The 21,438-nt window shown below is 39.3% G+C and overlaps 1 long non-coding RNA gene across 2 annotated transcripts; it reads right to left on the reverse strand.

The window, feature by feature from the left end:
* Positions 1-17,630: 17,630 nt before the first annotated feature.
* LOC146972698 (uncharacterized) lies at positions 17,631-18,908 on the reverse strand. Of its 2 annotated transcripts, XR_015037952.1 has the most exons (4): positions 18,648-18,908; positions 18,345-18,564; positions 18,065-18,140; positions 17,631-17,891 (listed from the first exon to the last, which is right to left on the reverse strand). It is a non-coding gene; the product is annotated as an uncharacterized LOC146972698 (long non-coding RNA). The 2 variants fall into 2 exon arrangements; XR_015037951.1 differs by having other exon boundaries at positions 18,345-18,908.
* Positions 18,909-21,438: the final 2,530 nt, after the last annotated feature.

A 21,438-nucleotide genomic window follows, 5' to 3' on the forward strand; every position in this document is an offset into this window, starting at 1 on the left:
CCATGTAACTGGTGGCTGGTGGCTTTAAGGCATGGTGGCAGCTTTAACCATAGGCTTTAACTGCTCTGTGACACCCTCAAACAGATCTAATGTACGACAAATCCGTACTTAGTACGAGCAAAAGGTTTACATTTTCCGAACCATAAGACCTTGCTGAACGCGTCCATGTCACTTTGGTGTTTCTAGAGTAAAAATTGTTGATTGTGTCGCAGGTTGGAAACTTTGGGACGTTTAGAAAATCAGCGCCTACTTTTGAATGGGAGTCAATGAGAGGAGAGAGGGAACTGGCCGCACTCGGAGGCTCCCAGTTTAAATTGTGTTTGTCTCTCTGGTTTTTTGAGCACATGAAGAGATCAAGGATGAGCTTGTCTACAAACGTGGCCGAAATTATGTGTGTAGAGTGTAATATGTGGCCGTGCTGACAGGATAGAGAGATAAATGTGAGAGGATTTTTAGACCCTCTGTCACTCTGCCAACTGCCAACGTCCGAACATTCCGTCCCATTGACTTTCATGTTAAATCTGAATTTTGTCAGAAATTTTAATGATTTTAAAACTATACATATATCTGAAACTGTTGAAGATATCAATAAGCTGAGATATAGCTGAATAGTTGAAAGGTTTGTGAACAGTTTAAAAGTTGAATGAAGTCTGTAGCTGAAAGTATGCTGAAGCTATTAGAGGCTGAATGAAGCAGAAGATTTGAAGAGTTTGAAGACTGTTTCAATGTATTCCTATGGGAGAAAAATTGCAGAAAAAGTTAAATATTTTAAAAAGTATAAATAGTTGAAAAGATAAAAATCATAGCCTAAATGTCCTGAAAAAGCCGCACGTTTTGATATATGAATTGTTAAAATGGCACAAAGTATGAAGGACTAGTTAAACAGCGAAAAACGGCAGAAGAACCCAGAATAATAACTAGAAAAAGATAGCATTTCCTGCAGAAAATGCGTGTGAATGCTGAAAGCAGCTGAACGCCGTTGCTGAAGCAATGCTGAATGAGCTGAAGAAATTGTTGAATCAATGCTAAATTAGTTGACGAAACTGCTGAAGCAATGTTGAAAAGACTAATGCTAGAGTAGAGTAGAGAGTAGATGAATACTTTATTCATCCCTAGGAGGGAAAAAGCTGAAACATATAACTTGTAGTGTGAGATGAATGCCTTTTTAAAGGTAAAAAGCAGTAGAAATGCTAAAGGGAGAAGAAAACATTGAAATCATGCATGTTTAAATGTAATGGTTAAATAGTTGAAATCTGCAGCTAACCTGACAGGAAGGACAACTGATGAACCAGCACTAACATAGCCGAAGCAATGGCTGAGAATATATTTAAAAGTAGAAGATGTGAGACTTTGTATGAAATGGCTGGAAATTACTTGAATTGTCAAAGAAGAGTTTGAAAAATTCCTGAATTAGGAAAAAAGTTAATGCCTACTGAAATACATTGTAAACTGACAGCAGAAGAACATTGTTGAAGAATATAGATCGAGCATTAGCTGAGGAGTAGAACATGTAAACAGCGGGTTTAATGGTGTGAAATGGTTGAGAAGAGCCTCAGTAGTTTAGGATACGTGTAAAACCATGTGTTCAACATGACCAAAATGGGGAAATGTGTATTTTCAGTTTAAATAGCTAAAGAACAAAATTAACAGCAACGAGTCCATTAACTACAACAGGAAGATAGAGAGGTACATACAAAACAGTCAGACAACTGTAGGAAAAGTGTGTGTGTGTGTGTGTGTGTGTGTGTGTGAGAGAGAGTGAGGAAGATATACAAAAAGTTCTGACCTGACAACTGTATGAATTGTGTGTGTGTTGGACGTGTGTGTCTGTTTGTGTATGGTTAGTGTGTGTCCATTTGTGTGTGTGTTTGTTGTGTGTGCATGTGTGTCTGTTTGTGTGTAATTGTGTAAATTGTGTATGTGTTTGGTAAGTGGTTGTATGTTTGTTGTGTGTGTGTGTGTGTGTGTGTGTGTGTGTGTGTGTGTGTGTGTGGTAGTTAGTGTGTGTCCATTTGTGTGTGTGTGTGTGTTGGATGTGTGTGTATGGTGAGTGTGTGTCCATTTGTGTGTGTATGGGGTGTGTGTGTGTGTGTGTGTGTGTAGTAGTTAGTGTGTGTCCATTTGTGTGTGTGTGTTGGATGTGTATGCATGGTGAGTGTGTGTCCATTTGTGTGTGTGTGTGTTGGATGTGTGTGTATGGTGAGTGTGTGTCCATTTGTGTGTGTGTCCATTTGTGTGTGTGTGTGTGTTGGATGTGTGTGTATGGTGAGTGTGTGTCCATTTGTGTGTGTGTGTGTTGGATGTGTGTGTATGTGTGGTAGTTAGTGTGTGTCCATTTGTGTGTGTGTGTGTGTGTGTGTGTGTGTGTATGACCGACAGACAGTCAAACAGAGAGAATGTGTGTGCGTTGCCATGGTGACGTTGCCATGGTGAGGTTGCCATGTTGAGGTTACCATGTAACTGTTGGCTGGTGGCTTTAAGGTATGGTGGCAGCTTTAACCATAGGCTTTAACTGCTCTGTGACACCCTCAAACAGATCTAATGTACGACAAATCTGTACTTAGTACGAGCAAAAGGTTTACATTTTCCGAACCATAAGACCTTGCTGAACGCGTCCATGTCACTTTGGTGTTTCTAGAGTAAAAATTGTTGATTGTGTCGCAGGTTGGAAACTTTGGGACGTTTAGAAAATCAGCGCCTACTTTTGAATGGGAGTCAATGAGAGGAAGGGAGGGAACTGGCTGCACTCGGAGGCTCCGAGTTTAAATTCTGTCTCTTCAGTCTCTCTGGTTTTTTGAGCACATGAAGAGATCAAGGATGAGCTTGTCTACAAACGTGGCCGAAATTATGTGTGTAGAGTGTAATCTGTGGCCGTGCTGACAGGATAGAGAGAAAAATGTGAGAGGATTTTTAGACCCTCTGTCACTCTGCCAACTGCCAACGTCCGAACATTCCGTCCCATTGACTTTCATGTTAAATCTGAATTTTGTCAGAAATTTTAATGATTTTAAAACTATACATATATCTGAAACTGTTGAAGATATCAATAAGCTGAGATATAGCTGAATAGTTGAAAGGTTTGTGAACAGTTTAAAAGTTGAATGAAGTCTGTAGCTGAAAGTATGCTGAAGCTATTAGAGGCTGAATGAAGCAGAAGATTTGAAGAGTTTGAAGACTGTTTCAATGTATTCCTATGGGAGAAAAATTGCAGAAAAAGTTAAATATTTTAAAAAGTATAAATAGTTGAAAAGATAAAAATCATAGCCTAAATGTCCTGAAAAAGCCGCACGTTTTGATATATGAATTGTTAAAATGGCACAAAGTATGAAGGACTAGTTAAACAGCGAAAAACGGCAGAAGAACCCAGAATAATAATAATAATAAGAATAAAGATTTGAATAACAATACTGTGAATGCTTCCAGCATTCACACTAATAATAATAATAATAATAATAATAATAACTAGAAAATTTCCTCTCGGGAAATTTTGAATGGGCCGCGGGGCTACTGCCGATTTTGCCATCTCTGTCAACATGGGAATCAAACCCACGATCTTAAGCGCAAGACAGAGCTGATCAGACAGACACATGATCATCTTTCTATAAGCACTGATATGGAGGAGCTGTAACCACATTAGGTTACCTGTGTGTGTGTGTGTGTGTGTGTGTGTGTGTGTGTGTGTGTGTGTGTGTGTGTGTGTGTGTGTGTGTGTGTGTGTGTGTGTGTGTGTGTGTGACACCAACAAGGTTTAACTTTAAAACCAGATGAAATCATGGTTTAAGTTTAAATTCTGTTGCACGTTAACTGTGTTTTAATCACATGAAGGTGTGTGTGTGTTTGTGTGTGTGTGTGTGTGTGTGACTGTAATCACATGAAGCTGGCTCTAGAGTCTGTGTGTGTGTGACTGACTTGACACATAGTTAGTTAGTAGCTGCATCCTGTGTCAGTCTGATTTAGCTGTGTCTGTGTTTATAAACATTTAAACGAGCGCCAGGTGGATTGTTTATGAAGTTAACGAGCTCTGGCCTGAGGATCAAAGAGGTTACCACGGCGATAGGGGCCCCCGCAGGCTGAGACAGACAGAAACGTGGAGAAAAACAGCCATTTTCTGCCTCTAAACCGGTCTCACAATTAGGCCTAGCATGAGAAAACGGTAACTCCTATCAGAACAAAACACAGATCAACGTTGCTCTAAGGACTTACTGAAAATTTCGGTACGATTTGGTGTTTCTACAGTAAATATTTTGGCGACGCTGGCAGTTTTAAAACATCAGGCCGTTCTGCTCCTCTCAGAAAATATTTGTATTGGACTCAATGAGGAGCAGGGACAGACGTGGCCGCACTCAGAGGCTGATTCTGTCAATTCTGTAAGTCTCTCTGATATTTTGAGCACATGACATGAGAGATAACAAGTTTGTCTTACAAATTCTGAAAAAATTATGTCTGTAGAGTGTAAATTGTGGCCGTGGTCACAGTTTATCCAGAAAAAATACAGAATGTTTCTTCACTCTCTCCCACTCTAACCGATGATGTCACGCACTCTGACACGAACATTCTGTCCAATACACACCCATTATAATCTCATAATTTCTCCAAAAATGATCATGGTCATTGATCAGGGATTGATCAAAAACTATATGACCTATCAAAACGTGGAGTAATACGACAATACACAAGACTTGTGTCTACTGTTTAAAGTTTAAATGGAGTCTCTAGGTGAAAGTATGCCTGAGCAGTAGACGTTTGTTAAACTCCAATGATTGGTCTTTTTTTCCCGCCCGTCCCATTGACTTACATGCAAAAATTTTGCGCAGTAAATCGCGACTTACGTCGCGAAATATTCGTACACTGTTGAGAAAAGTAATAGCACAGCGATCCCGATCAAGCCGCACGTTTTGATATATAATATGTCCTGCAACTCTTCGAGTTGCAGGACTAGTAGCGGACCGAAAGTCGGCCGGAAGTGGAAAAATAATAATAACTAGAGAATGCATTTCCTGAAGGAAATACGGGTGAATGCTGAAAGCTGGAAGCTGAATGAGCTGAATAAATTGTTGAAACTATGCTGAATTAAGTTAAGAAACTGCTGAAGAAATCTTGAATATATGAAGAGTATGAAATGGTTTGAAATTACTTGAATTGTTGAAGATCAGTATGAAGAAATTAAAAGTCTGAAGTCTACTCAGATTTACTTAAAACTGACAGTTTGAAAACATTTTTGAACCATTACTAATGTAGATTAAACAATATCTGAATGGTAAAAGTAGAAGATGAAAGATGGAGGATGTATGAAATGGGTGCTAATTACTTGAATTAGTGAAGAATAGTATGAATGAATTGAAAGGTTAAAGTGCACTCAGATTTATTTTAAACAGTTTGAAAACATTTTTTGAACCATTACTAATGTAGATTAAACAATATCTGAATAGTAAAAGTAGAAGATGAAAGATGGAGGATGTATGAAATGGGTGGTAATTACTTGAATTAATGAAGAATAGTATGAATGAATTGAAAAGCTTGAGTCTACTCATAGAAGTTTAAAACTGGTGGCTTGAAAACATTGTTGAACCATTACTAATTTATGAAAGAATATCTGAGGAATAAAAGTAAAATAACATAGAAGTTGTTACAATCCTTTAAAGGGAAGGATAAGTTAGAATAACTACATCATATCTGAAGGCTAAAAGTCGAGCATGTAAGAGTAGAAGGGTTGAAATCTGAAATACGTGAGAAAAGATTAAAAAGTAAAACTTATAAGAAGGACGTTGAATTTGTAAGAAATGTTTGGAAAATTACTTGTAAGCAGGAGGCTGAATGATATGGAATGGATGCATTTGTTGTTATTTAAAACAGTTAGAATTTTTTTTTTGAACCATTACTAATATAGATGAAACAATATCTGAAGTGTAAAAGTAGAATAATATAGAAGTAGTTACAATCCGTTAAAGGGCAGAATAACTAAAAATGACTACAACATATCTGAAGGGTAAAAGTTAAACATGTTAATAAAAAGTTTGAGGAAAATGTAGAAATCCTGCATCTTTATAGTTTAACAGTTGAATGGTTGAAATCTGAAATAGGTGAGAAAAAAAATTAAAAAGAAGAACTTATAAGAAGGATGTTGGAAAATTGCTTGAATTTTTGAAGATTGGTGTGGAAAAAATAGGTCTACTCAAATGAATAAATATATTAAGAGCTTGAAAGTATTTGTTGAACAAATATGTATAAAAAACGAAGCAATACCTGAAGTGTATAACTTGTAAGCAAGAGACTGAATGATAGGGAATGGATGCAAATCCCAGAATTGTTTAAGTGTAAAAAATAGTGTGAAAATATAAATTTATAAATGAAAAATATGAAACTCCTTACATGGTTGAGAAATGGCCTGAATTGTTGGAATTAATGAGGAAAAAGTCCAAGTCCTTCAAAGTAAAATGTAAGGATTGAAGGTGGAAAAGTCTAAAGTCAGGACATGAAGAAGCTCCAAATCCTGAAATATCCATTATGAGAACTGGGGTATATATAGAAATGGGGTACAAACAAGGAAACAAGGAATGAAGTAAAAAGAAAGAGAAAGGGAGTAGAAAGAAAGAAAGAAAGAAAGAAAGAAAGAAAGAAAGAAAGAAAGAAAGAAAGAAAGAAAGAAAGAAAGAGACTGAATGATGCCAGAATTGTTTAAGATACGTTTAAAAAAAGAGTGTGAAGATATACATTCATAAATGAAAAATGTGAAAGTCCTTAAATGGTCTGAATTGTTGGAATTAATGAGAAAAAGTTCAAGTCCTTCAAAGTAAAGGGTTAAAGAGGAAAGTCAGGACATGAAGAAGCTCCAAATCCTGAAATCTCCATTACAAGAATAAACTGAAATGTAAGAGAAATAAATTATTAGAGATGTTTAAAAATTCCCCTCAAAGATATGAACTCATTTAGAGGCTGATTATGAGCTGTAAGCCAGTGTGTCTCTGTGGTTGTGTGTCTCTGTGGTTGTGTGTCTCTCTGTCTGTGTGTGTGTGTGTGTGTGTGTGTGTGTGTCTCTCTCTCTCTCTCTGTCTGCACCACACAGAGCAGAGCAGTGAGATTTGAGCTCTGTGCAGCTCCGAACAACAGCCTCTGAAAAGAGAACCGTACCTCTTACCAGAATGTGGTCATGACTATCGGGGCAAGGAGACCTTCCTGAGCGAGCCAATGTGCATTAAATGTTTGTAGGGCAAAAACTTTTCTCACCGTCGCAGGAAAGATAAGGAGGTCATTTCTGCTTTTCTCAGAAAATCTGCTCCTACTTTACAATGGGAGTCAATGAGAGGAAGAGAGGGAACTGGCTGCACTTAGAGGCTCCGAGTTTAAATTCTGTTAGCCTCTCTGCGTTTTCGAGCACACTGTGAGACACAGGACAAGTTTGTCTACCAAAGTGGGGGAAAATTATGTGTCCAGAGTGAAATTTGTGGCCGTGGTGACAGGTTAGAGAGCAAAGTGTCAGAGGATTTTTTGAACCTCTGTCACTCTAGCTGATGTCATCACCACTCTAGCTCTGAACATTCCGTGCCATTGACTTGCATGTTAAATTTGAATTTTGTCAAAAAATTATCATGAACAGTTGAAGGGTACTGATCAATAATGGTAGAAGATATGAAAAAGTTGAATGTACCGTGAATACTTGAAAGTTTTGTGAACGTTTTAAAAGTTGAATGAAGTCTGTAGGTGAAAGTATGTTGAAGCAGTTGAAGTTCAAAGAAGGAGAAGATTTTAAGAGTTTGAAGACAGTTTCAATGTATTCCTATGGGAAAAAATTTTCAATAAAGTTTGAATATTTTGAAAAGTATGAATGATAATGAAAAAGTTGAATGGATCCAATGATCTCCTGAAGAAGCTGCACGTTTTGATATATGAATTGTTTGAATAGTAGAAAGTATGAAGAAGTAGTTAAAGACCGAAAAACGGAAGAAGTGTACAGAATAATAATAATAATAAAGATTTGAATAACAATAGTGTGAATGCTTTCAGCATTCACCCTAACTAGAAAATTTCCTCTCGGGAAATTTTGAATGGGCCGCGGGGCTACTGCCGATTTTGCCATCTCTGTCAACATGGGAATCAAACCCACGATCTTAAGCGCAAGACAGAGCTGATCAGACAGACACATGATCATCTTTCTATAAGCACTGATATGGAGGAGCTGTAACCACATTAGGTTAACTGTAGCTGTGTCCCAATTCAGGGGCTGCATCCTTCGGAGGGTGGATTTGAAGGCCGATTACGTCACAGCGCTGCGCGAAGGCTGTCCCAATTCGTCTAAATTCGAAGGCTCCTCCAAATGCAGCCTCCAAATGCGTCCTCCTTTCCCCTGCATTCGGAGGATGCACCGCTACTATCCTTCGCGGCCTCCCGTATCCCAAGATGCTTTGCTGCACCGTTGTTGTTATTAGCAACCTAGCCGTTAGCTATCGAACGGAGCAGCTCTGTGCTGTAGCCATGGTAACCCGGCTCTGCGGCCGGCTCGGAGGTGTGGCTGCCCGCTGCTGAGCCGAGCTCTGCTCTGCTCTGCTCTGGCTGCACAGGTGAGGAGCGGAGGCAAAGCATCTTGTGTGTGACAACTTTTAATAAGAAAGCTATGAAAACACATTACTTGTGCTCTCTTTATTCTCTATTCAATAGCCTACCCCCCTGGCTGCTGTTCAATGGTTTGTGTATTAGTAGGCTATATTAATGATAACTGCCCTTGTATTGATTCTACTTCTTTAAAAAAAAAAAAAAAAAAAAGTGAGGGGCGGAGGAGCGGTAGAGCTGTTGCAAGCGCCACTTTTAAATGTTTAACGTCCGGCCGTTGTTTACGTTACGCCGTTGTTTACGTTCGGATCAGGAAGTGCTCTGAAGGCTAGACCGTCCCATTTACCGACCGTTGATGCAGCCGACGGAGGAGCCTCCGAAGCCGTTGCCTCCGGAGACCACGTAGGCTGGGTCCTCCGAAGGCTGCAGCCCCTGAATTGGGACACAGCTTGTGTGTGTGTGTGTGTGTGTGTGTGTGTGTGTGTGTGTGTGTGTGTGTGTGTGTGTGTGTGTGTGTGTGTGTGTGTGTGTGTGTGTGTGTGTGTGACACCAACAAGGTTTAACTTTAAAACCAGATTAAATCATGGTTTAAGTTTAAATTCTGTTGCACGTTAACTGTGTTTTAATCACATGAAGGTGTGTGTGTGTTTGTGTGTGTGTGTGTGTGTGACTGTAATCACATGAAGCTGGCTCTAGAGTCTGTGTGTGTGTGTGACTGACTTGACACATAGTTAGTTAGTAGCTGCATCCTGTGTCAGTCTGATTTAGCTGTGTCTGTGTTTATAAACATTTAAACGAGCGCCAGGTGGATTGTTTATGAAGTTAACGAGCCCTGGCCTGAGGATCAAAGAGGTTACCACGGCGATAGGGGCCCCCGCAGGCTGAGACAGACAGAAACGTGGAGAAAAACAGCCATTTTCTGCCTCTAAACCGGCCTCACAATTAGGCTTAGCATGACAAAACGGTAACTCCTATCAGAACAAAACACAGATCAACGTTGCTCTAAGGACTTAATGAAAATTTCGGTACGATTTGGTGTTTCTACAGTAAATATTTTGGCGACGCTGGCAGTTTTAAAACATCAGGCCGTTCTGCTTCTCTCAGAAAATATTTGTATTGGACTCAATGAGGAGCAGAGACAGACGTGGCCGCACTCAGAGGCTGATTCTGTAAGTTCTGTAAGTCTCTCTGATATTTTGAGCACATGACATGAGAGATAACAAGTTTGTCTTACAAATTCTGAAAAAATTATGTCTGTAGAGTGTAAATTGTGGCCGTGGTGGCAATTTATCCAGAAAAAATACAGAATGTTTCTTCACTCTCTCCCACTCTAACCGATGATGTCACGCACTCTGACACGAACATTCTGTCCAATACACACCCATTATAATCTCATAATTTCTCCAAAAATGATCATGGTCATTGATCAGGGATTGATCAAAAACTATATGACCTATCAAAACGTGGAGTAATACGACAATACACAAGACTTGTGTCTACTGTTTAAAGTTTAAATGGAGTCTCTAGGTGAAAGTATGCCTGAGCAGTAGACGTTTGTTAAACTCCAATGATTGGTCTTTTTCGCTCTTTTTTTTTCGCCCGTCCCATTGACTTACATGCAAAATTTTGCGCAGTAAATCGCGACTTACGTCGCGAAAAATTCGTAAACTGTTGAGACAAGTAATAGCACAGTGATCCCGATCAAGCCGCACGTTTTGATATATAATATGTCCTGCAACTCTTCGAGTTGCAGGACTAGTTGCGAATCGAAATTCGTCCGGAAGATGAAGGAGAATAATAACTAGAAAAAACATTTCCAAGAATGGAAATGGTGTGAATGCTGGAAGCAATGCTGAATGAGCTGAAGAAATTGTTGAAACAAAGCTGAATGAGCTGAAGAAAGAAAGAAAGAAGGAAAGGACAGAAGGAAAGAAAGAAAATGGGAAGGGTAGATGGAGAAAGAAAGAAAGAAGAAAAGGACAGAAAGAAAGAAGACACAGAGAGAAGGGTAGATAGAGAAAGAAAAAGGTAAGAAAAGCAGAATAATAGAACATAAAGAGAATAGAGAATGAATGAAAGAGACAGAGGAGTAGTAAGAAAGAAGGAAAGATATTGGGGTGGATAAATGAAAGAGAGAGATATACAGAGAGCAGTAGAAAGAAAGAAAGAAATGGGGTAGAAACATAGAAAGAGAAAAGGAGTAGAAAGAAAAACAGAAAGAAACAAAGAAGTAAAAAGAAAGAAAGAAAGAAGAAAGAAAGAAAGAAAGAAAGAAGAAAAAGAGAGAGGGGGATGATAGATAGAAAGAGGTAGATGGATGGATAGGGAGGGAAAGATAGAAAGAAGTTATGTAAAATACAAATGAAGGAGTAAAAGAAAGAAAGAAAAAGAGAGACAAAGGGTTTATAGATAGATAGATAGATAGATAGATAGATAGATAGATAGATAGATAGATAGATAGATAGATAGATAGATAGATAGATAGATAGATAGATAGATAGATAGATAGATCAGAGGGGTTAAAAAATAGGGAGGGGTATAGATAGATAGATAGATAGATAGATAGATAGATAGATAGATAGATAGATAGATAGATAGATAGATAGATAGATAGATAGATAGATAGATAGGACACATGTTAAAAGCTGCATCCTAGGCTCCACCTGTAATTGTACTACTATTAATAGAGTTGGAAAGACTAAACGTCTGAACTTAAATTCATGAGAAAAATATAAATTGTTGGAGATGTTTACATCAAAAGTATAAAATAATTGAGAGCCTGATGAATTTGAGCTGAAAACCTGTGTGTGTGTGTGTGTGTGTGTGTGTGTGTGTGTGTGTGTGTGTGTGTGTGTGTGTGTGTGTCTGGGTGTGTGAGTCTGACGGTCTCTTTGTCTGTGTGTACATGTGCAGAAAGTAAAACTGTTAAGCGCCACAGAACTCCTCTCTCCCTAATGATCTGATTGATTACACCTGTGTGGCAGCCTGCCCTCAGAAGTTACCATGGTGACTCAACTAACTGCTTACATTTTACTGTGTGGAACAGTGTTGTGTTTGTGTGTTTGTCTGTTTGTGTATGTGTGCATGTGTGACTGTGTGTGAGTGTCTGTGTGTGTCTGTCTGTGTGAGTGTGATGCCTGTGTTTGTGCGTGGACATCCTCTGTCAGTCTGGTTTATCATGTGTCTGTGTGGGGCTGTGTTTAAAAACATCTTAACGAGCGGCCAGGCTGCACCTGTATAGACATGATAACGAGCTGGCCGCTACAGCTGGACCAACTGCACACAGAGCAGAGCAGAGCAGAGAGATTTGAGCTCTGTGCAGCTTCCGAAAACAGCCCAGAAAAAGAGAACCGTACCTCTTATTAGAATGTGGTCATGACTACTGGGAGAGGAGACCTTCCTGAGCACATTGATGTGCATTAAATGTTTGTAGGGCAAAAACTTTTCTCAGGCTCGCAAGGTAGAAAAGGGGGGCATTTCTGTTTTTCTAAAAAAATCAGCTCCTACTTTTATATTGAAGTGGATGAGCCACTGGAGCGGGTCTAGCTGGACAATTAGGCTCACTGAGACAATTCTGTAAGTCTGTCTGCTGTTCTGAGCACATTAAATGAGACACGACAAGTGTGGCTACAAACCGGTGAGGAAATCATGTGTCTAGAGTTTAATTTCTGGCCGTGCTGGCAATTTATCCAGAAAAAATCCTGAATGTTTTTTTCGATCCCTCTCACTCTAACGATGATGTCACTCACTCTAAGCCCTGCTCGTTAAGCGCAATACACAACCATTATAAAGTTGAATTTTGTGAAAAATTTTAATGATTTTAAAACAGCCAACAATCTAAAACTGTTGAAGATATCAATAAGATGAGTCATACGGGAATAGATTAAAAGTTTGTCTACAATTTAAAAGACAAATGGAGTCTGTGGGAGAAAGTATGCTGACGTTTTAGAGGTTCAAAGAAGTAAGAAGATTTTAAAAGTTTGAAGACGTTTTCAATGCATTCCTATGGGAAAAAATTTGCAGAAAAAGTTAAATATTTTAAAAAGTATAAATAGTATAAAAGAGAAAAGTCATAGCACCCTTGTCCTGAAAAAGCCACACGTTTTGATATATGAATGGTTGAAATAGCACAAAGTATGAAGGAGTAGAAGATGTCTGAAAAAGGGTGAAAGTAGTAAGAATAATAATAATAACTAGAAAAAACATTTCCAAGAATGGAAATGGTGTGAATGCTGGAAGCAATGCTGAATGAGCTGAAGAAATTGTTGAAACAAAGCTGAATGAGCTGAAGAAAGAAAGAAAGAAGGAAAGGACAGAAGGAAAGAAAGAAAATGGGAAGGGTAGATGGAGAAAGAAAGAAAGAAGAAAAGGACAGAAAGAAAGAAGACACAGAGAGAAGGGTAGATAGAGAAAGAAAAAGGTAAGAAAAGCAGAATAATAGAACATAAAGAGAATAGAGAATGAATGAAAGAGACAGAGGAGTAGTAAGAAAGAAGGAAATATATTGGGGTGGATAAATGAAAGAGAGAGATATACAGAGAGCAGTAGAAAGAAAGAAAGAAATGGGGTAGAAACATAGAAAGAGAAAAGGAGTAGAAAGAAAAACAGAAAGAAACAAAGAAGTAAAAAGAAAGAAAGAAAGAAGAAAGAAAGAAAGAAGAAAAAGAGAGAGGGGGATGATAGATAGAAAGAGGTAGATGGATGGATAGGGAGGGAAAGATAGAAAGAAGTTATGTAAAATACAAATGAAGGAGTAAAAGAAAGAAAGAAAAAGAGAGACAAAGGGTTTATAGATAGATAGATAGATAGATAGATCAGAGGGGTTAAAAAATAGGGAGGGGTATAGATAGATAGATAGATAGATAGATAGATAGATAGATAGATAGATAGATAGATAGATAGATAGGACACATGTTAAAAGCTGCATCCTATGTCCTAGGCTCCACCTGTAATTGTACTACTATTAATAGAGTTGGAAAGACTAAACGTCTGAACTTAAATTCATGAGAAAAATATAAATTGTTGGAGATGTTTACATCAAAAGTATAAAATAATTGAGAGCCTGATGAATTTGAGCTGAAAACCTGTGTGTGTGTGTGTGTGTGTGTGTGTGTGTGTGTGTGTGTGTGTGTGTGTGTGTCTGGGTGTGTGAGTCTGACGGTCTCTCTGTCTGCGTGTAAATGTGCAGAAAGTAAAACTGTTGATAAGTGCCACAAAACTCCTCTCTCCCTAATGATCTGATTGATTCGCAGCCTGCCCTCAGAAGTTACCATGGCGACGACCATGCTTACATTTTAGAAGAAATGGAGTAAAAACAAAGGAAGAGAAAAGGAGTAGAAAGAAAGAAAGAAAGAAAGAAACAATCAAACAAACAAAGAAGTAAAAAGACAGAAATGGAGTGAAAGAAAGAAAGAAAGAAAGAAAGAAAGAAAGAAAGAAAGAAAGAAAGAAAGAAAGAAAGAAAGAAAGAAATGGAGTAAAAACAAAGGAAGAGAAAAGGAATAGAAAGAAAGAAACAATCAAACAAAGAAGTAAAAAGACAGAAATGGAGTGAAAGAAAGAAGAAAAAGAGAGAGGGGGATGATAGATAGAAAGAGGTAGATGATGGATAGAGAGGGAAGGATAGAAAAAGTTACATAAAATACAAATGAAGAAGTAGAAGAAAGAAAAAAAGGATAGATAGATAGATAGATAGATAGATAGATAGATAGATAGATAGATAGATAGATAGATAGATAGATAGATAGATAGATAGAGAAGGATAGAAAAAGTTACGTAAAATACAAATGAAGGAGTAGAAGAAAGAAAAAAGGGATAGATAGATAGATAGATAGATAGATAGATAGATAGATAGATAGATAGATAGATAGATAGATAGATAGATAGATAGATAGATAGATAGATAGATAGATAGATAGATAGATAGATAGATAGATAGGACACATGTTAAAAGCTGCATCCTATGTCCCAGGCTCCACCTGTAATTGTACTACTATTAATAGAGTTGGAAAGACTAAACGTCTGAACTTAAATTCATGAGAAAAATATAAATTGTTGGAGATGTTTACATCAAAAGTATAAAATAATTGAGAGCCTGATGAATTTGAGCTGAAAACCTGTGTGTGTGTCTGGGTGTGTGAGTCTGGCGGTCTCTTTGTCTGTGTGTACATGTGCAGAAAGTAAAACTGTTAAGCGCCACAGAACTCCTCTCTCCCTAATGATCTGATTGATTACACCTGTGTGGCAGCCTGCCCTCAGAAGTTACCATGGTGACTCAACTAACTGCTTACATTTTACTGTGTGGAACAGTGTTGTGTTTGTGTGTTTGTCTGTTTGTGTATGTGTGCATGTGTGACTGTGTGTGAGTGTCTGTGTGTGTCTGTCTGTGTGAGTGTGATGCCTGTGTTTGTGCGTGGACATCCTCTGTCAGTCTGGTTTATCATGTGTGTGTGTGGGGCTGTGTTTAAAAACATCTTAACGAGCGGCCAGGCTGCACCTGACCTGTTCTATTAATAGACTTTGATAACGAGCTGGCTCCTACAGCTGGCCAACTGCACACAGAGCAGAGCAGAGCAGAGAGATTTGAGCTCTGTGCAGCTTCCGAAAACAGCCCAGAAAAAGAGAACCGTACCTCTTATTAGAATGTGGTCATGACTACTGGGAGAGGAGACCTTCCTGAGCACATTGATGTGCATTAAATGTTTGTAGGGCAAAAACTTTTCTCAGGCTCGCAAGGTAGAAAAGGGGGGCATTTCTGTTTTTCTAAAAAAATCAGCTCCTACTTTTATATTGAAGTGGATGAGCCACTGGAGCGGGTCTAGCTGGACAATTAGGCTCACTGAGACAATTCTGTAAGTCTGTCTGCTGTTCTGAGCACATTAAATGAGACACGACAAGTGTGGCTACAAACCGGTGAGGAAATCATGTGTCTAGAGTTTAATTTCTGGCCGTGCTGGCAATTTATCCAGAAAAAATCCTGAATGTTTTTTCGATCCCTCTCACTCTAACGATGATGTCACTCACTCTAAGCCCTGCTCGTTAAGCGCAATACACAACCATTATAAAGTTGAATTTTGTGAAAAATTTTAATGATTTTAAAACAGCCAACAATCTAAAACTGTTGAAGATATTAATAAGCTGAGTAATATGTGAATAGATTAAAAGTTTGTCTACAATTTAAAAGACAAATGGAGTCTGTGGGAGAAAGTATGCTGACGTTTTAGAGGTTCAAAGAAGTAAGAAGATTTTAAAAGTTTGAAGACGTTTTCAATGCATTCCTATGGGAAAAAATTTGCAGAAAAAGTTAAATATTTTAAAAAGTATAAATAGTATAAAAGAGAAAAGTCATAGCACCCTTGTCCTGAAAAAGCCACACGTTTTGATATATGAATGGTTGAAATAGCACAAAGTATGAAGGAGTAGAAGATGTCTGAAAAAGGGTGAAAGTAGTAAGAATAATAATAATAATAATAATAAGTATAAAGAAAATGGCCGAACTGAATAACAATAGTGTGAATGCTTCCAGCATTCACACTAATAATAAGAAGAAAAAATCCACACAATAACAGTAGTGCCCGGGCTTCGCCCGGGCACTGGTCCCTGCAGCTATTTCATAGCTGTTGGGACCAGTGCCCGGGGCGATTGCCCGCGGCCCTAACTAGAAAAAGCATTTCCAAGAATGGAAATGGTGTGACTGCTGACAGCAACTGAACGCTGTTGCAGAATTAGCAAATAGTGCAAGCAGTGATCACCATACAAACGTTTGACCAAGGTCGGAATCGAACCCACATCCTCATGGTCATTAGACTTCCACTCTGCCTCTAGGCCACAGTGCACACACAGTTGCAGAGACTGTTGTCTGTTAATGATCTGCACACTGTCAACATCAAGAAAGCTTGAGAGTCAAGCTTGAATGACTTAGAATGAAAATGTCTGTGAATTTCAGGCTGAGCACTAACCATATGGCCACAGAGAACCTGAGTTACAATGAGCTTTATACTATGAGGAATCAAAGACTGTCCAATGACAGCTGAATAATTGGAATCAAAAGTCAAGCAATGAAGTGAAAAGACTGAGGCAGGAATCGAACCCATGACCATATGATCACTAAACCTTTACTCTGCCACTCGGCTACAGAGAGCACACTGCTTTCAAAACTGTTGTCATTCATTGTAATGTGATGATGTGCTGCAAACTGGTACGAGTAATCAAGGAGATAACAAACACCTGTAACCAATTGAAGGCGGGGGAGGAGAGCAGAATTCAACATAACATAACAAGAGTTCTTCCCTTGGATTCGAACCAGTGACCTTAGGGTTGGCAATCATCCACCCTAACCCCTACACTACAGTGGAGTTGTGAAGAAGAGAGGTTGAGACTTTGATGAATGTGAGATTTTTTGTGAAAAAGTTAAATATTTGAAAAAGTATAAATAGTTAAAAAGAGAAAAGTAATGCCGATAAAGTTCAAAAAAAGCTGCACGTTTTGATATATGAATTGTTGAAATAGCACAAAGTATGAAGGACTAGAAGAAGACCGTAAAAAGGCGGAAGAAAATGGCCAAACAGAAGAACAATAGTGTGACTGCTTCAGCAGTCACACTAATAATAAGAAGAAAAAATCCACACAATAACAGTAGTGCCCGGGCTTCGCCCGGGCACTGGTCCCTGCAGCTATTTCATAGCTGTTGGGACCAGTGCCCGGTGCGATTGCCCGCGGCCCTAATAATAATAAGAAGAAGAATAAAGATTTGAATAACAATACTGTGAATGCTTCCAGCATTCACACTAATAATAAGAAGAATAAAGATTTGAATAACAATACTGTGAATGCTTCCAGCATTCACACTAATAATAAGAAAAAATCCACACAATAACAGTAGTGTCCGGGCTTTGCCCGGGCACTGGTCCCTGCAGCTATTTCATAGCTGTAGGGATCAGTGCACGGTGCGATTGCCCGTGGCCCTAATGACATCACTGTAGTAGTGAAGCATTTGCTGTTTTGATATTAATTCGTTGAAAACGAAAAAAGATTTCAAGAACAATCGCTTTAGCTCAGTAAAGTGTCATGTTAAGAAAAACTTACTTCTTCACTTGAAGACTTGCTACAAGAGACTACATGCAGAGCCAGGGCTTGTAATGGTAAAGTATCTCCACAGGTCTTGCATTGCGATTTAGGCATTTTGAACTCAGGGGCATCAGCAGGAAGTGGCGTAATGTCTATTTCATCTTGAAGTGGATTGATGAAGATTGTGTATTTTCCATAATTGGATGTAGTCTTAAGCTGTTTTGCAGTGTAGCCTTCAGACTCTGGCGGGATCAACACAAGTTTTCTCTGGCCACTTCCTCCTTCATTATTTTGGACAGAGGGAAAGTGATCAAATTAACAGGGGTTAAAGTAAGAAAAGCCCTGGAAAATGATTAGAGATATCTAACAACACTGAATTAATTTTACAATTTTTACTTAAAATAATCCATTTCAGATGTGTCACACAATGTCAAATCATGCTGTATCTGCTTACCAGTTGCTTTATACAATAGCCATCCACCAGACAACGTCTCCAGTTTAGGGTATTCAAGCTGCAGCATTGCTGACATCTTATTAGGACAAAAGAACAGCACTTCTTAATAATAAATCATTCTTAATGATCTCTTCAATTCCAAATAAAGACTTCCACAGGTGATGTGTTAATCAGTGAAATCAACTGTGGAAGTCTTTGGTTGGAAGGAAAACCTGCACACCCATGGCTCTCCATGGCACATGGTTCCCCTGCTTTAGTACATAATTTTAGAAATGCTTACCTCTGAGTGGTTGCCATGTTCAGGAACTGATATTGTCCGTTTTCCTAAGCCTGCCATTAACAGGCTGAGCTCCTGAGACCCCTGTGGAGTTCTGGTCATGGGTTTGGGTAGTAAATAAAACTGAATATTTGTGGCTTTTTGGGATGTTACTGAAACCGTTTTAAATGGTGCAGGAAATCTGCGTTTGCCACTGTTTTTTCTAAAAAGACCAGGAAAGGACCTGTAAAGTAAATTGAAAGGCATGTCATACAAAATCTCAATGACCCACATACTATAGTGTAGACACATTGTGTATTTTCTAACTTGGACATCTCCTGCTGCACATTCGCCTATTTTGGTTCCTGGCAAAGTGCCTGGTTGGGATGCTGCTGTCCCTGAATCTGTCCCTGGCCTGGAACCTGAACCTGCCCTGCTAACAGCGACAGCAAGTTCTGTGCAGCTGTCGCAATATTAGCATAATCCGGCTTCTGGAAACACAAACATACAAACAAGAATAAAGGAATAAATTAGCATAAAAGCAGTTTTCAGCTAAATTAATACTATTAAGCCAAGTACACCCATAAAGATAATAGGTGCGTTTGAGATGAGCCAGGCGTGCGCTGGTCACCGGCGATCGATTCTGCGATCGCCGGTGACCAGCGCGCAATGCATGCCAGTTAGATTTGTGTCCGACTTGATCCCGACTTGCTCTGACGTCATGCACGCGCCTGCAACGATAACCTCACGAGATCAAGGCGGCCGCAGCTTTTAGAGCCAGGCGCCGCAGTTGCTCTCCACCGACTGCAACCGTCTGCAAGCCTCAGGGCATGATGGGAAACGCACCGGATCATGAGCTGATTGGCTCTTAGTTAGGACTGCAAACACTACGTGTTGTTGTATAATGCTAGATTATATGAATCTCATGTTGTAGGCCTATACTGCTTAAAAAAATATTCACACTGAATCAAACTTATATCCTGAGAAATATATTGGTTATTTATTGGACAATTGCAGTACAGCATAAGAAATATATACTTTGGTGACTTCCTGTTTGTATTGACGGCGGCTGGAAACTGTCCGACTTGACAGCAGCTTTCTGTCACCGCCCCCTGCTGCTGCCGCCTGCTCTCGCCGACCGTCCAGGCGAGGCGCAGTTCATCTCGAACGAGCCTAACCTGTCTGATTTTGCCCTGTCTTTCCCAGGCTGGCTAAAGCTCAGGAAGTAGTGGAGCTGTGCATAAAGCACAATCGTAATTTTCAACATGTTCAATATTTATATTCCCTCTCTCAGCAGCAGCACCTAATAAATACAGTCAGAGTGAAGTGCTGGAGCCACAGACCGAAACCTGGCAGTCACCGTCAACTTAAGCCTGGACTGGTAACAAGTATGAGGGCCATTGTGTTGTGCTAGCTCGATGCTAACGGCTAGCAGTTAGCATCCGCCGCTAACACCGTCTTCCCAGCTAACCACGAGGGCATAACGACATAACACAGAGGCTCCCGTTGTTGGTGACAGTCGGCTATCGGCCCACAGCTCCAGTGCTTCATTAGGACTGCATTTCCTTACCTTTACGGTCCTGACAACTGCTGCTGCGGCTGCCAGTGGCAGGAGGCTGCACAGTGTAGCCCGAGGAGGGGCCCAGCCCCAGTCTGAATGTTTGTTTTTTTTTGCTTTGCTAAGCAGAACGCTTCAACTCAATATAACATTGCATGATTATAGTATTGCATGATTTACAACGAGGGGGATAATAAAATAAATGTGTTAACTTACAGACTGATCTTGATTCCCCTCTCTTCTGTCCGCCATTTCCCACACTGCTTCTTCTTCTTTGTTATTTTTTCGCGGACCATAACACAACAGAAGACGGCCTTAAATTGACTCAGCAGCACCACCTGTCGTTGTGAGTGCAAATTACAGGACATTTGCAGGACGTCTGCATGTGGCTCTAAGTGCAAGTGTGTGGATCAGCCCGTGGGCGCGGAGGGTGGAATATTACTGCCAAAAGTCACGTGACAGTTCCGTAGTTGTAGAATTTGAGTTGTAGTTGTAGAATTGGAGTTGTAGTTGTAAAATTGAGTTTGTAGTTGTAGAATTGTTGTTGTAGTTGTAGAATTGTAGTTGTAGTTGTAGAATTGTGTTTTTATACTTGAAGGATTTTTTTTCTTTTACTTGAAGAAATATGTTTTTTGTTTCTGAAGCATGGTGTATTTATTCGATAGGTGCATTTCTTATTTGTGAAACAAAATGCATTAGTTTGTGAATGATGTTTTGTATTTGCAAAACACACTGAGTTTGTTTGTGAATTGTTGGCCGTGAGTAAAACATGCTTTGCGGGTTTGTGGTCGGTGTACAAAGTATAATTCAATTGCGTTGTTCACTTCGAACCATGAGAAATGTCATTTTTAGGGGTATTTCCTATTTCATTGACGTAAGACGTACAACGCAATTCAGCGCAACGAAGTGCCCGCTTGTTCCTTTCTCCAACTTGTGGGCTACAATGAAAATTGAAAAAGGAAGTCGAGAGCCGGGACCAGCCTTCAAAATAAAAGCTCCGCGTTTTGAAGCATGTTGGCTACAGCGCCGGACAATTTAAAAGAAAAAAAAAACCCGAAACGAATTAAATACAAACTCACAACAAATCGCCTAAACGATTATCATTTCATAAATGATATAAAGTGATATTTCGGCTACTTTCCCCACAACTGTCAGGATCCCTGGGGATTTTCACAATAAGGGCACTGGATCGCACTGAGATGCTGTCAACGACGTGAGGTGAGTGAGTCAAACTTTGTTGTGGTTGATGACTTCATCACTGCTGCACTCATGAAGTAGGTCACACGTTATGTTGTTTTTCATTTTTTCAACCTAACTTCTCCAACTAGTGTTTAAATTGTTGACCTGCTAACGGTTAGCTCCAGAAGATAATCAACGCTAGCAATGCTAATTGTTTACAGGTAAACTAGCTAGCGGTTGTAGCTAAGTAACAGCTGTTGGATGCTAACGCCACCTCATTTGAATATTTTCTTCTCTAAGTCTGTGAGAAATGTCCTCATTTATGGTAGAAGTGAATAAATACGCGTTTAAATGCTAGTTGTGTTCACAACTGTGTAACAT

Source organism: Trachurus japonicus, chromosome 16 (assembly GCF_045865225.1).
Source record: "Trachurus japonicus isolate A0001 chromosome 16, Traja_1.0".
NCBI classification, from domain to species: Eukaryota; Metazoa; Chordata; class Actinopteri; order Carangiformes; family Carangidae; genus Trachurus; species Trachurus japonicus.